Raw genomic sequence first — 15,453 nt, 5'->3', positions numbered from 1 at the left:
TTGTTAGGGAAGAAGCCAGGCTGCAAAAATGCCTAGGCATATAAGCATATCCAATAGGCTTCTGACAGAATGCATACACTACTATTGACACAACCCTGGAGATTTTTTGTATCTCTTTGATTCTTGGTTTTGGGGTATTATATGTCAGCATGACATAGCCCATTCAATCAGAATCAGATATAGAAGCTGATAAGCCAATACAAGCATACAAGCATAAAGCCACATATTCTTGGAAACATGAAATTAAATGAGTAACTTCCCATTTTACAATCACAGGCTATAAAATACCTTTTGTTAACAGAGATAGTAGCGTTTGGATTTGTGATTGCAGCCATCTGGCAGCAAGCTGAGATGGAATGAAGCCCACCCACAGCAAACAACCCAAAACAGTAGTGGAAAGTGCCAAGTCCACCCACAACACAATGCCCTTCTCTAACCCTAACCTGCCTTTGCAAATTTGCATCAAATCTTGCACTATGGCCATATAAACAGGATGAAGACAGGGTTATCAAACTGGACATACATTTCACATCCCTCATTTAATCCCTGCACTTGTCACTGTCATATATTTCATCAAACTGGACTTTACATTGTGCATTGCATTCAATCTCCACAATTACATAATTTAATTATTTATGCACCTGTCACATTTAGGGCCTTATTTTAACAATCTAAAATGCATGGTCTGAAGCGCATGGTGTAAGTGTATTTAGAGTGTGTCCAAATCCACTTTTGCTATTTTAACAGCGGAAAAAATGGTCAATGCGACAGGCGCATGATTGAAAGGGGTTGTCCATAGTCTCCTAATTAATCATGGGTGTGTTTTGGGTGTAACATTCAATAAACCAATCAGAGTGTCATCTCTCATTCCCTTTAAAGGCCAGGTGTGCTTGCACCTTGGCGGATTGCTATTATGAATGCACATGGATCTCAAAGTGAAAGCGCACGATCCATAACGAGCACACTGGCCCCTGCTGCTCCTGGACCCTCCCATGGTCAGCCCCAGACCACCAGTTTAAGATCCTGTTCATTAATTTGTTGTGAATTTATTTTCGTTTGGTTTTTGAAAAGGTTTATTTTTTAAATTACAGCTTTGGTTTCTTTAAAATCATTTTGTTCAGACATGGAGTAATAGGTCAAATCAGCAGGGTTTTAATTGCTGAAAGTATGGACACCTGATGGTTTTTCTCTCAAAAATGTTAAAGAATATTTGTTAAATATTGTTCAAAAATTAAATCATTAATTTTTATCATGTGAAGAACCATCAACACAGTTATCAGGACTCGATCAGCTCTCCAAGGTTCTGCTCCTGCTGCTGGCAGCAGCGAGAAGCTGTGCAGATTTATTTCCTCCTTTAGTTTAATCATTGTTTTCACCTCACCTCATTTCCTCATGTCATCATGTATTGATGCAGCTGGAAAGTCGATCTGTGTCTGATCTGTTATTGTCTGTCTATTTAAATACCTACATGTTTTGCCACAATGTGATCAAATAATTATCACTGTGATTAGTTAATTCTGATAAATATTATGACTAAGCATTATGACATGTATTTTTTAAACTATGTTGATGGACACAATAATAATCGTTCACATTGTAATCCTTTTATTTGTCATGTTTTGCATGTTTGTGCGCTGCTGCGCTTCCATGTGTGTGTAACAAGCAGAGTGAATTTTGTGCATCCGCCTATGTAGGTGCATAATTACTGTCTTGATAATGTGCCTTTAAAATAACAGTGAAACACTGTGCCATCGAATTCAGACCAGGTTTTTGTTGGTTAATAGCTCAATCGCTCTCTGCTGCCTCAAGACAGCAATGCACCAACAATGCGCCTGACCACACCTCACTTTAAGACCAACACACCCACAGGCACTCAGATGGGCACAAGTGCATTTGCTATTTAGACAGTGTGGGTGCTGGACGGAAAATGACAACTGCGTCGGTCTTAAACTAACAAAGACACTTGCATCATGCTTGGCACTGCTTTGTACCGGGCATAAGATAGGGCCCAAAGTCTTTGGTCTTGTATCCTGTTTTAAAACTATTACTATTCCATTCTGTAAATAGATTTTAAAATTTTGATTTAAGTTTAATATGACTATGAATATGTGGCTGAGGTTATTTAATATGAAATCATCATTCTTAAAACATAGAGTCTTCCTTACTCAATATTGAGCCACATCATCCAATAAAACACTCCATCGTTGTGTGTGTGTGTGTCCTTGTCCCTCATTGAAAAATCCAGAATCTATGAATATATAAATATTTTTCATTTCAGAAGTTTAACTACTAGACACAATATTTGTCCTCCTTCAATGTAAAGCCCATTCTCTGTGTTTGTGCACTGGAGGCTTCAAGTTTCCACATCACACTTGTGTAAGTTGAATATTGGACCAACTGCCACCAAACTAGTGTAATTTCACAAATCATGCTCGTAGGCCCACCACTTCAAATCTGATTTTCAATGAGCACAGAGAAATTTTCCACTTGCAGTGGATGAATGTGAAAACAACTTTCTAATGTCAAACTCTGCACATATGTCATTCCACACAGTGAAGCTCAAACATCCAACTGAAGAAAAAGGAAGAAAAACACATTTTTGAGTGGAGGGGGACTTTAAGGACCGGACTAATACTCGGGCAAGATACTGACCCCAAATTGCTCCCGATGGTTGTACAAGGTGCTGTGTGAGTGTGAGCGTAAACACATGGTGTGAATGAGCCACAGAAGCATTGTAAGGCGCTATAAAAATGCAACCATTTACTCTACTTTTATGGATAACAGCTACAGCACTCCATCAGCCCACAGCTGAGCATGAATTCAGTCCTCTATAATGTAAATCTTTGTATACAGTACAGTCTCTACAATTCTTCCTCTGAAAGTTCTGGACTGCTGTTCACTTTCCTCTTCACAATGTCTTCCTCCAACATGAAAAAGAGGAGTCTGTGTCAACACGGGTGCAGTTGCTGGTGACTGTGCTCAGTTTCTGCTGCAGAAAGTGCTGCTTGTGTAAAAGACAGCAGTGCAGCCCCCTGTATCCCTCTTCTGTCAGTTCTCTGGGAGAAGCTCAGGTAAAAAGTAAAGAAAAATAAGATTGAAAATTAAGCAGCTTTTAATCAACACTTAAGTTGGTAACATGTAATGCAGTTTGAATGTCCACCTCTGAGGCTCCAAAAAACAACTAGATTTATGACTAAAAAAGGTTTTTAGATTTGAGGAAAAAATGCAATCATTACAGAACATAATATCCCACTGCTCAGTGGCATCAATATATTTTTACATTTTGCCAGATAATTAGGGTTTGGAAAAATGTCAGTCACTGGGAATGAACCCTCCTTACAAAAAAATATTTGTGGAAGATACTATGGTTCTTAATGTCCTCTTTAGTCTGACAAAGGATGTTGTCCAGTTTCTCCAATGTTTTTCACGCCCTGCCTGGACTTTGTGTGTTTTTTGGTCTCTTTGTGTTTTTCTGTTCTTTGGGGTTTCCTGGTTTGATTCCTGTTTAGTCTTTCCGGTCATATGGGTTTTCTTGTTATATTTGGGTGGTGGGTTTGGATTGCCTTTTGTTGTTTAGCCTAGCGTGTTGTATTCTTGGGTTTAGGTTCATGGTGGTTCTTGGACAGGTTGGTATGGGTTTTATTTAGAGTATTGTGTTTTCTGGGTTTTGGTTTTCTGTTGTTCTGTGTTTCCCCTGTGTGTCCATGTCCTCCTCAACACCTGCTCTGCATTTGGACTCATTAGCCCTGTCCTGCTCAGTTTTCCCCACACCTGCCCTGTGTTAGCCTCATCAGCCCTGCCCTGATCTCTGTGTTTCCCCAGCCAATCAGCTCCCTGTCTGTTCACTCCCTTCTCCTGAGTTCTCCACCCATTTCCCCACCTGTACCTCATCTTCTCGTTAGTTCAGTTACAATTTAAGTCCTGGTTTTCTGTTCAGTCTCTGTTGGATCATTCGTTATACCTGTTTTTGTCTTGTCAAGTCTGTTCCGTTTGGAGGTATGCCTGTCCCGTCAGCTTTTGCTTGAATGCTCAACTGAAATAAAGTCGTTTTCTTCAGTCCTGCTCTCTGCATTTGGGTCCACTCATCCCTGCTACACCCTGACAATATTGGCAATGCTGGGTCATCTCCTTCATGATTATTAATTTCTCCTCTTCCATACGCCTGACTAGCATGACCTGGTCAAAAAGTCGCCTCTTCAAGCGGAGGCTCACCACTGTTTTGGAAAAGAGAACAGAAGTGACAAAATCAAAACACTTAAACATGTTCCACCATAGATCTAGTGTTCTTCATTGCAGGGCTCGCAAGTTTCATGCAGCTCGCCCAGCTTTAATTGGCGGCTTGCATCTCAGCTAATTATGAAAAACGGTTGTTAAATTATAAGAACACAGGATATTTTCCCTCTGTGTTGGTTTGATGGAGGGCAGGGCTCAGCTCTCTCTCTCTCTCACACACACACAAGGAGGAGGAGAGAGTGGAGACAGTGAACCAGGTGAAGTGAAGATAACATTTTACTTTAGTTGATGACAACTTGACTCTTGTTACTGTAATTGCAATAAAAGCTTCACAACTAAAAAGTCAATAAGAGTAATTTATCAAATCACCCATTCAACAAGCATAAACATGTAGAAAAGCAATATTTTCATCTGCTTTGCCTGCAGTCTCTCATCCACCACTGGTATGTTTTACACAACCACAGCAAGCTGGTTAAGCTAATAACATGAAAGCTGTCTATATGTAGTCTAACTGCTTGTCTGAGTTTGCCACTAATCTTAAAATGTGGCAAAATCTTGTAAACTTAGCTACTGGCTGAGAGACGCCAGTCTACCAGTACCTGCAGGTAGTGAATCACATCAGCAGCAGAGGGAGGAGGACAGAGGACAGCAGGAAAGACTGATACTGATATTTCATTCTCTCTAAACTTCACACAGTATTTTGATGTGAGGAATATTATTTATTTTATTGACACATTTGTTTCCAGTGAGATATTATTGAGTTTATGTAGTGACTTTGTTGTTGCTGCTCTAGAAACAAAATGTAGTTATATTTAATATACAAATCAATTAATCCCAACTAATCCTGTTCTGAATTTATTCTTTTTTAAAATAACATTTTTTTTAGAAAGCAATTCACTCCGCCAGTCAGTTAGAACTGAAGAAGCCCCTTGGATGAGAAGTGAAACATCTTCCAGTATCTGCAGCCAAATCCAGTTGCCCTTGATTCAGCCCTCCTTGGATAACCAGAAACCACCTACGGTTTAACCTGAGATGCCGACACAACACAGACTCATACCAAACAGCCTACGTCTTTTTTTCTATGGTGAAAGGCCACAGAGCTGGAATGATCCTAGAGAAGGTGCACAACCAGCTACTGAATGAAAGAGTGAGCCAGGTCGATTTCACTATTGAAGCTTTGAATAGAGAGGCTGACTGCTTACTCCAGAAATTGAAATCACATCTGCCCAGTGCAATATTCGAAGAAGTAACTGATTTTTATTGAGAGGGCACAACTATCTCAACACGCCAAAAGCAATGAAAGACAGACACAGAAATTCCAAAACCTACAGTCATGAGCCAGCAACACTAAGAAAGCAAAAGACCTGAAGGCAAAAGATGTACTGTTTGACATTGTGAAACACCTCCACACAATTTTTATAACGTGTCATTTCATTAAGTCAGTTCTGCTGTGTGAAACATAATGCCAAATTTATCAGAAGAACTGAGTGAATTGTGAAAAGTCTGTTTGGTAAGATAATTTACATTTTAAATGACTGACGATAAGGCAGCAACGCTTGTAGTAGTGCACATCAGGAAAACATGGTGAGGACATCTACTAAGTTAATACTGGCCACTTTCATTCACCACCACTATGGATGGGAGTGGAATAGGTATTTGACATCTTTAATTGAAAGAGGAAGGTTGACTGTATTTAAACTTTCACAATTCAATATGTGTACTAAGACTTGGGACCTCTTGAGGAATTTCACTTGTCTGCAGCTCCTTAACTTCTTGGAGTTCCCTAGTGCCAGCAGGTTTAACTGCAGACACAAAACATAATGATGTAGGAAACATTACTGCTGACCAACAGCATTAAAACTTGTGAATAACAGTATAAATTATATTTTGCTGACCAGAACGATTCTTCCTAAAGTGCTGCAGTATGATGTTCCCATCCTGGTCCCTCTTCCTCCAGGAAACATCTGAGCCTTCAGTCCCCTTTTGGTTTCTTTTCTTTGAAGGCTAAAAGTAAAAACAAAGATGATATATTTGCATTTACTGGGACACACACATCCTTTTCAGGTGTGTGCATAAGTGTGTTCTTATAAAATTTGGGTAAATGCCATAATGGAGAAATAATGTACAAAAAAAGAAACTTTTTTTGTTGCCAACTCATCTGCTATCATATCCCTGCCTCCAGCCAGCTGTCTGAATGACTCAGGTCTGAATGACTCAAGAGAGAAAGAAAGAAAGAAAGAAAGAAAGGATGAAGTCAAAGGTCATATAAAGACAAAGAGGGAGGAGAGAAACACAATGAGAGACAAAGCAAAAGCTATGAGAGACCATGAAATGAGTGTAACAGAGAGAAGGAAAAAGAAACTGGCTCTTAAAAGAACTGTTGGATTTAAAATATTTCAATGGTAATAGAAAGGTAGTTTGATGTACCTGAAAAAAACATAAAAAAACAAACGGATGAGCTAGGATTAGTTTTGTAACCATGTTTTTTAGCTGTTGCCACTGAAATTAACATTTAGCTAAATGCAGAGTAAATTACCACAAAGGTTAAAGAGGAATAAGCTGTGTGTATACACTGATCAAAACAACCAGGACTCTGTATTAACAGGTTATGAGTGTTCTCAAACTGGTCCCTGAACACTTGTGCCTATAAATCTGAAAGCACTAATGGGGATCATGCATGTTCTGTGCGGCTATAATCTTAAATCAGCAATAACAGGGAACCTGAACCTGAGGCCAATATGGCACCTGCAATGTTTTTAATCATACTTTAACATTCTCTGTCTTTGTTTTTTTAAGTTCAACTTAATTTAAGTTGAATTTAAGTAAAGTTGATAGCTGTAAACCCACTGTGACCTGATAATATTCAGATTTGGTCACAAATTTAGACAAGTATCAAAAGTTGTGACCCTACCTTAACTGAGGCAACATTTTTCAAAATACAACACTTATCAAAATACAGTTTTGGATACAGTAGGATAGCGCTGTTTCCTGTGGCAATATGATAGAAACTCCTATTCAGGTCAGAGAATCTGATTGGTCACAGAATGTAGTTTAAGGTCATATCATGTCTCGTTAGCTGAATGTAATTACTTTGTGCCATGCATTTATCATGCATCTATCTGCTACCAACGGGGACAATAAAGACAGTAATCTTTTCTAAGACAGACTAAGTTTGTTTTGAGCAAGCTCCCCTCAATTATCTGGTATACAGTTATTTCAGATGCAGGGATGTTGCATTATATAGAGCATGAACTAGCTAGCTGGAATGTTTGCATGTGAGCTAGCACCTGATTGATAGGTAAAATCACATGCCTTCAGTGGCATTTGCAACTGACTTGTGACTAAAAAGTCAAACTGAACCAATTTAGTTACACATTAATTGCAGACGATCAGCACAATTACTTAAAAAAAAACATAAATTAGTTTCTCCCGCTGGCCCCGCCCCCAGGTTCCTACTGGCCATAGACTTTCCATTGCGATGACGCCACAGATTTTTAAATTGTTCGAGGAAAGTTATAAATTTCATTCAAGGATCAAAAATTCATAATGCAAACAGTCATAATTGACCTTATTTGCAGTTGGAATTGTCCTGTCAACAGTTATACAGACGTCCCTTTTATAACGGTGGACAAAATGCTTTGTGGGCCGCAGGGAATTTTTACACTGCAATACAGTAAGGTCCCACTGGGCAAAATTAGAAGTAAGGGTGAGCAGTGGCGCTGTATCCACATCTTATACATCCACAGGGCCACGCCTCTCTCTTCTTCTTCTTTTTGGTTTTTAACGGCGGTTAGCACCAGCGTATTAGGTGCATTACCACCATTCTCTGCTTCGGAGTGTGGACCAGAGATTAAATCCTATGCATTAATCCTGTCTGTCCAATAAACTGAAAGAAAACTCTACTGCTTGACCCACTTGGCAAGTTCATTAAAGTTTTAATGCTGAATTCCTGAACTCCAGTCTTTCTAAGTTCTTCCTTCATATATTGCCTTTCTCGATCATACTTAGTACAAACTATAATTGCATACATAATAGTCTCCTCAGCCTCATAGTGCTCACATAAACCGGTTGGATGCTTTCCTATTATACTGAGTATGCTGTTTAAGTTGGAATGACCCAGCCTTATTCTGTTGCAAATGACCTCTTCTTTCCTTGACCTACCTATATTTCTTACTGTTGAATTGACTTTGTTGTTTAAGCTGTGTAGAAACTTTTTCCTTATTTCAATGTTCCACTTCCCTTACCACTCTTCTATTGCTTTACTCCAAACTATTACCTTGACCTCCGATTTGCTTAATCGGACTTGTAAATCTATGGTGTCTTTATGTAAAGCTTGTTTTGTAAATCTGTCCATCTCCTTGTTTCCCCTCAGACCTACATGTGGCGAAACCCACATAAATCCAGCTGACATACCTTGTTGAACGAGTCTGGACTTGTAATACTTTGAACAGAGTATCTTGGCGGCTGGAGTTGAAGGATCTCAGGCTCTTGAGAACTGAAACTGAATCAGAGAGATTAAAGTATTTCCTGGTTTATTCTCCTCTACCCACCGCAGAGCCAAGAGCATCTCCACTGAGTAGACTCCCAGATAATTTGGAGTTCATTTCATTCCAACAACTTTCCTGTCTGAAAGTGAAAAAACAGCCCCAGTTGTCTGATGTTCTGGATCTTTTGACCCACCTGTATATACTTCTGTGTAATGGGAGTAGTGCTCTCTAACAGAGACTGAAAATGCTGTTAACAGGTCCACTTTCCCTTTCTCTGCCTTCTTGAGCTCCAGCAGGTACAAGTCTGTCTGTGGTGTTGTGTGTGTCCATGACTCAATGTCCAGAATTACTACTGTTGGGTTCATCTTGATATTATTAACCACCATATCCTCTGCATATACTTTGCCAGCCCACCTGAAGCTTGGTCTTTGTCCTCTGCCTCACTCCTTCCTCTCTTGGCTCATCGCATTTCGACTGGTAATGGAGGTCAAGGGTCATATGGTGACGAGATGCCGAGACACCAGATTGTAGTTATTTACACAACCACTAGACGTCACTTAACTTTAAAATGTAAATATAGGTGGTAATAAGCTGCTTGTAAAAACAAGCTATGAGGTCGTTTTTTGGGGTGAGGACAGTCTCTAAAATGACTATGTGGCCACTCATAATGACTGTTTGCTTTCTGTGCTCCCCTAGGCCCTAACCTGCATGTCAAAATAAGGTTTGATAAGTACATGTAACTACTTGACTATAGATTTATCTTTAAGTTTACTTGTGAGATTGGGTTGTAATATTGTACAAATGAAGCCCCTGAAGTGGTAATTGCTTCACAACCAAGAGTAGAGACAGATCAGAAGAGACAATGAGAATCTCACTTGTCTAAAATATTGTAACTGTCAGTAATGATCTTTGGCATAATTTACACCATGAAACAATTATTTCAAAAATATACTTAATTGGAGTGCACCTGTGCTTTTCCTGCTATGATAGAGTATGTCAAAATGTCTGCTGAGAAAAAAAGTCTCAAAGGTGCCCCTGTCTTCTCCAGACACCAACTACTCACTTCACTCTTGATAAAGATCATGATTTTAAAGATCAGTCCTGATAAAAATATTTGCTCGAGGTCCAGTGGATGGCTAAATGGAAGGATTAGGCAGCAATATTTTACTCCTGTGAAAACACATAATGTACCTGCAGGTTTAACAGGACCAGTGCATTAATGTAATTAGGCTGCTAACCAGTGGTGGAATGTAACTAAGTACATATATCATATAGCTGCTGGAATCCAGTATATTTGAAAGTGGGGTCTGTGTGTCTGTTAGCTTATTTTGATGTTTTTATGCCCCTGAGTGGACAAAAACTGATTAATGCAGCAATGACAAAATGCAGAATCGATAGCACAATGCATGCTGGTTAGATTTGAACTTGATCCCGACTTGCTCTGACATCATGCAAACATGGGCAACAATGAGACCAAGGAGAATGCAGTTTTTAGAGCCACGCGCCACAGCTACTCTCCTACTGCAAGACCTCAGGGCATGATGGGAAACGCCTGATCAAAGATTTGATTGGCTCAGGTGTTGGATCAACAAAATGATTTTTTATGGAAACTCTTCATTTTTGTTTGATTGTAAAGATTCTGATTTTATCAGTCTGATACTGTGTTATGAAGTTTATGGGCCTACAAATAGCTGTTACAGACAGCTCACAATATGAACAGTACTGTGTTAGTTTATTCTTGTAGGCATTATGAAACAACATAAAACTAAGTGGGTTGTGAGTATTCAGATACATGTGTAGAATACAGATGCCTTGACAGTCTGAATATATCTGAATATCCAGCTACAGCGATTAAATTTAACATTGGAGATTACAGAATAAACACTGATACCAGTGTATCACTGTGACTGAGTAACTAGATGCTTGAGTAGACTGAGTAGATCCAACATTTTATTAAATCAGGATCAGATCTAGTAGGATGTAATTTATTCTGTGACTTCCTGTACATTCTTGGAAGGCTGCTGGAAACTGGACTGCAGCTTTTTGCCCCCTGCTGCTGCCGCCGCCTGATCTCGACCACTTTCCAGGCAAGGCACAGTTCATTGCAAACAAGCCTACTATTAAGTTGCATTACAGAAAGTGTAGGATCCAGTGTTTTGGTAGATTGACTCATACTAGAGACTGCTGCTAGCGACTACAGCTTTATACTGACTTTTCTTTTTAAAACTCAGTTTCTTATAAGCCTCTCAAACCATATGGAAGCGAAATACTAAATCGCTGGAGTACCCCTTAAAGTATATACTGAGGATTTGAAATGTTTTCACATATTTGTCCTTAGCTGACAAGCACATAGTTTCAAACTGAATGAACACAACAGGTTTTTCCATCTGTTGTTCTTACTGAAAAATAAATAGATGAGACTTACCAAAAAGTATAGCTTACTACATGAGCTCACTTAAATATCCCACATAAACACATATTTTCTATTTTTGCATAAAATCACAGTTGTGACATGACATTGACTAACATTTTAACAATAAGAACAACATCTTTTTTTCCGCACATTCCTACTGTGCCTTAATGTGATCAGTGGAAGAGTGACACCACTCCCTCACAAGAGCTGGCACAAGTGTGGAAGGAGGTGTGGTTGCATTGGCTGCATTGCAGTGCTATGCTTGGGTTGAGCAGCAGTGAATGGCAGAGATAGGAATGAGAGATCACAAAGTTAAATAACTATCTTGATTGTGTGACAGCCCTTTGGCCAGTTTGGCTGTGCCTTGATGCTCATTGAGGCTGACTGGGCCATTGTAAAAGCTGCCACCTCAGTCCCTGAGACACTCCCTACCTCCATGCATTGGGTTTGGTTTCATTTCAGAAATCTCTTTTCAAATTTCAATTCACTGATCTCATTTCCTTTTGTGGGTTAATGTAGATTTTTTTAAATCAACAAAATCATGACAACAGTGATTGTGTCCTCCTATCCACATGTTGAACACATCTTTGGGCAAGACACTGAACTCCAAGTTACTCCCGGTGGGAAACTGTGAATCACTTTGTCTGATAAGGTAGAAAAGTGCTATATAAGTGTAGTCCATTAACCATCCCTATGACAGAAGATAGCAGAGTTGACAAGCTATTAAAGAAAATGGAAAAAAAAAAAACTAATAGAATTATTGGTGTCTCCTTTATTCCTGAGGTTTTCGATATTTTGATATTTTCCTAACGCCAAAACATCAGATGTTTTCTGTAATGTGTGTAAAAAGCATTTAAAAATCTGAGGTTACTCTTAATGATCTGTAAATTCCTGCTGAGACATCACCTTGTCAATCATAATGCAGGACGATGTGACTGTTTACTCATCAACACCATCAAGTTTATTTTTGTCAATAGGAGTCACTTCACACTAATGGTTAGACTAGTCGAACCACATATGTGTTGAGGAAACATGAGAACCTGCACTACATGATTATCTACTCTGATTGTGCCAAACTCAACAGTCAACACAAGGTTGTTAGACACGTACTGACAATGTTGATGGGATTTCTCTGTAAGGTAAACAGAAAAATATATTTCTATTTTATTGTCTAGGCAACTTTAGTGAGTGTATTTGGTATTTGGTGTTTTTAGAATGACAGAATTAGAAAATCGATCCCTACTGGACAGTTCAGATAGATCTTCAATCTGTTACAGTGATTATGAGTTTTATTCATTGTTGTCTTCTGTGTGTTTTGATGCTACATCAATACAATGAGCAGTGCTTTGTTTCAATGAGGTAAAGCTAATGTAATTCTCACATATCTCACCTGCAGTGACAGTCACTTATATAAAGTTGCTGCTTCAGTGGAGATTCTGTACAGGCAGTGTGGACGTAACAGTGTCCTCTAACATTTCATATTAAAGCCAGATTTACATACAGCAGATGTATGTAGCTGTAACATTAACTGTCCTACATTGTGGCATCTATCAAAGGTGGAACCAAGGAGCTGTCAATTCATGGAGTTTTGTGCGTGAATGCACCTGGCATGGCATGTGGTGACTTGTAGGGTTTAATTATCTCTAAGGAATTAGCATGTCTTCACATTCATGAGGAATAACTCACAATTACATCCATGTAGATTTCACAACTCAACCAGCCAATTTTACTCAAGTACAGGCAGCCAACCGGGTTAGTCCAGTTTGAGAAGTGCCAGGGGTGAGGGCTTTAGAAGTAGGTTAAATGCCATTTTTTTCCCCATTCAAACTCACTTAATGTTTTCATCCTTTTCTAACAGAGATGGGACCAGATTCAATGGACTACAGAATTGGAAGATGCTGTTCTCTCAAGTATTTGAGTACGGAATGTCCTGGTTTGCTTCCCTGGATTACTTTGCTTCTTCCATGAAATCACCTTGAATCTGGACATTACTCAAAAGGACCAATTCAGATGATACTGACAGGCTGAGAAACTGACTATTAAACAAGAAAGTGAAAGATGAAGATCAGCTGAGGGAGAGCACAAGACTTTTTTAAATTACAAAATTGTGATTATACACATTAATTGTCACATTTGAATGAAGGAATGGCATGTAACAATGTCTTTGTAGCCCAGTACAACACTTCAAGATGAAAAACTTGTCAGTTTTAAAAATTTTTGTGTAAATCACACGCAGTTAGGATCTTATAAAAAAAGGAGTTCCTATGGAAACAACTAACGAGAAGATTCAACGACAAATGGCATATTGGACATCCTTTTTTACCCTTTTTAACATTTCGAAACAAGAAAACAGGATCAACTGTACAAGAGATATAAATCGAGATCCCAGGTAGGTTGAGAGTCTTGACTGATGTGTATCTTTATAATTTCAGTCAGAGACACTTGCGTATGGGAATTGACCATTTTTTCTAAATGGCTGTATGGTTAGTTTTGGCAGAAATTGCTCTGCTGTTCTGAGGAATTCTCAAAGAATCTGAGCAGCAACAAGGACTCTTAATCCTCCTTAACACATAATGGTACAGAATCAGAGATAGCTGTAAATATACATGAACACACAGTAATAAGGAGAGCTGGCTCTACATGAGGGCTGCCTAGTGCCTCATGTACAATACTGACAATACAGTCTATAATTGATATCAGTGATTCCAAACTAGCTTCAGAACCTCTCTTCCTGAACGCAAAGCTTTATTTATTGTGTGCATTGACAAACCTTGATCTTAAACTTGTGGGTAAACTATTTTAAAAGTTGGAAACAAAAGTTAATATAATATATGTGAAACAGGCCTTAGTTTCGTATTGTATCGCGTGACTACAAATGACAACCTCCTTGCCTTCACGTGAGTAGAAGTGACGTTGGCCAGCCTCGTCTGACAACACAGTAGACCTTCAATTGTCAGTCATATTTTTTAAAACTGTAGCTACCGTCATGGTAAGGTTATTAGTGTTATTTAATTGTTTAAAATGCAGATGTTTGTCTATTTATTACTTAGTTATACCATACTATTACTATACTATATAATAGCAGTGTTTCAACAGGTTTATTCTGCCGACAAACTAGCTAACTAGCTAGGCTAGCCTGTTAGCATACACATGTATTGTTGTTGTGTGATGATAAAAGGTACTAATCTATTGTTGTAATGACAGCTCTTGAATACTTGCCTTTCTAGTCCGACTACAGTTAAGGGCACAGTCATTATTTTAGATGGTAAATTAGATCAGACATTGTTAATGTGACATGCTCTCCTGTCGTATCCAATGCTAAGTGTAATTCCAAAATGGAGGGCTGTGTTACATTCATCAGGCAATTTAAAAAGAAAAAAAAACCCAAAAACATAAAATTATGAATTTTCAATATGTAGTCAGGATGGAAGAGTAGGTTTCATTCAGTTAACCTTTTAAACTCTTGGTTTTCTAATTAGATTTTAATATGGATTTCTTAAAACTGAGAAAAATTATTTCCCATAAGTCTTATGACATAAGTCTGTCTGCTTATTCCAAAATGTGATTATAAAGTGGAATTTTTCTACAAATGGGCCAACCAGTGAGTCTAGCAGAGTTTAAGAGGTTAAATGGTGATGTCAAACAATAAACATGTAATTCTAATGTTGTATCATTGTCCTGATGTTTCACACTCAGGTTCGACCAATACCACCAGACGAGATATCTAATCCGGTGAGTAAAATTATTTCCCCCTTTTGGCCCTCATATCTGCTGTATAGCCACACTGCACTGTTTAAGTTTCACACACACACACACACACACACACACACACAAAATAAAGATACTGTATACTCATATTCTCTGTTTATTATCATTTAGGTACAGTGTGAGACCGACCCTACTGCTGTGAATAGGGTTGTGGTGTATGACGATATAAGTTATACCCTAGCTTCAGTAAGTAAATACGCATCTAAATGAGCAGTGACCTGATGATTTTTCCCTGATATGTGTTCTTCAATTGGAACATATACATTGGCATAACTTTGTGTAGCACTAATGTTTTGTTTTCTTTTTCTTTTTCCCATTCTGTTAATCATCTTGTGACCCTTCTGATTTATTTTGCGACCACTTGTGGGGGTCCCCCAGGTTGGGAACTACCAGCCAAGAGAGTAATTGACCAAATCTGTGCCAAAATAAAAGTTTTACCAACCTCATATGCCTTTTAAACATTTTTCAGGTCTCCTCTGTCGACAGCTCAACTGGTTTAGAAGGAGCATTAGGTACAAACCATCTATACAAAATCAGAACATTCTTCGTTGT

The 15,453-nt window shown here is 38.6% G+C and overlaps 1 long non-coding RNA gene across 1 annotated transcript; it reads right to left on the bottom strand.

Moving 5' to 3' along the window:
* Positions 1-5,642: 5,642 nt before the first annotated feature.
* Positions 5,643-8,791, bottom strand: LOC122993174. The gene is made up of 3 exons (XR_006406354.1): positions 8,647-8,791; positions 6,129-6,237; positions 5,643-6,035 (listed from the first exon to the last, which is right to left on the bottom strand). It is a non-coding gene; the product is annotated as an uncharacterized LOC122993174 (long non-coding RNA).
* Positions 8,792-15,453: the final 6,662 nt, after the last annotated feature.

This window comes from Thunnus albacares, chromosome 12, assembly GCF_914725855.1.
Source record: "Thunnus albacares chromosome 12, fThuAlb1.1, whole genome shotgun sequence".
Lineage (NCBI taxonomy): Eukaryota > Metazoa > Chordata > Actinopteri > Scombriformes > Scombridae > Thunnus > Thunnus albacares.
Note: the sequence above shows the minus strand (reverse complement) of the source record. Positions and strands in the feature narration are given on the sequence as shown.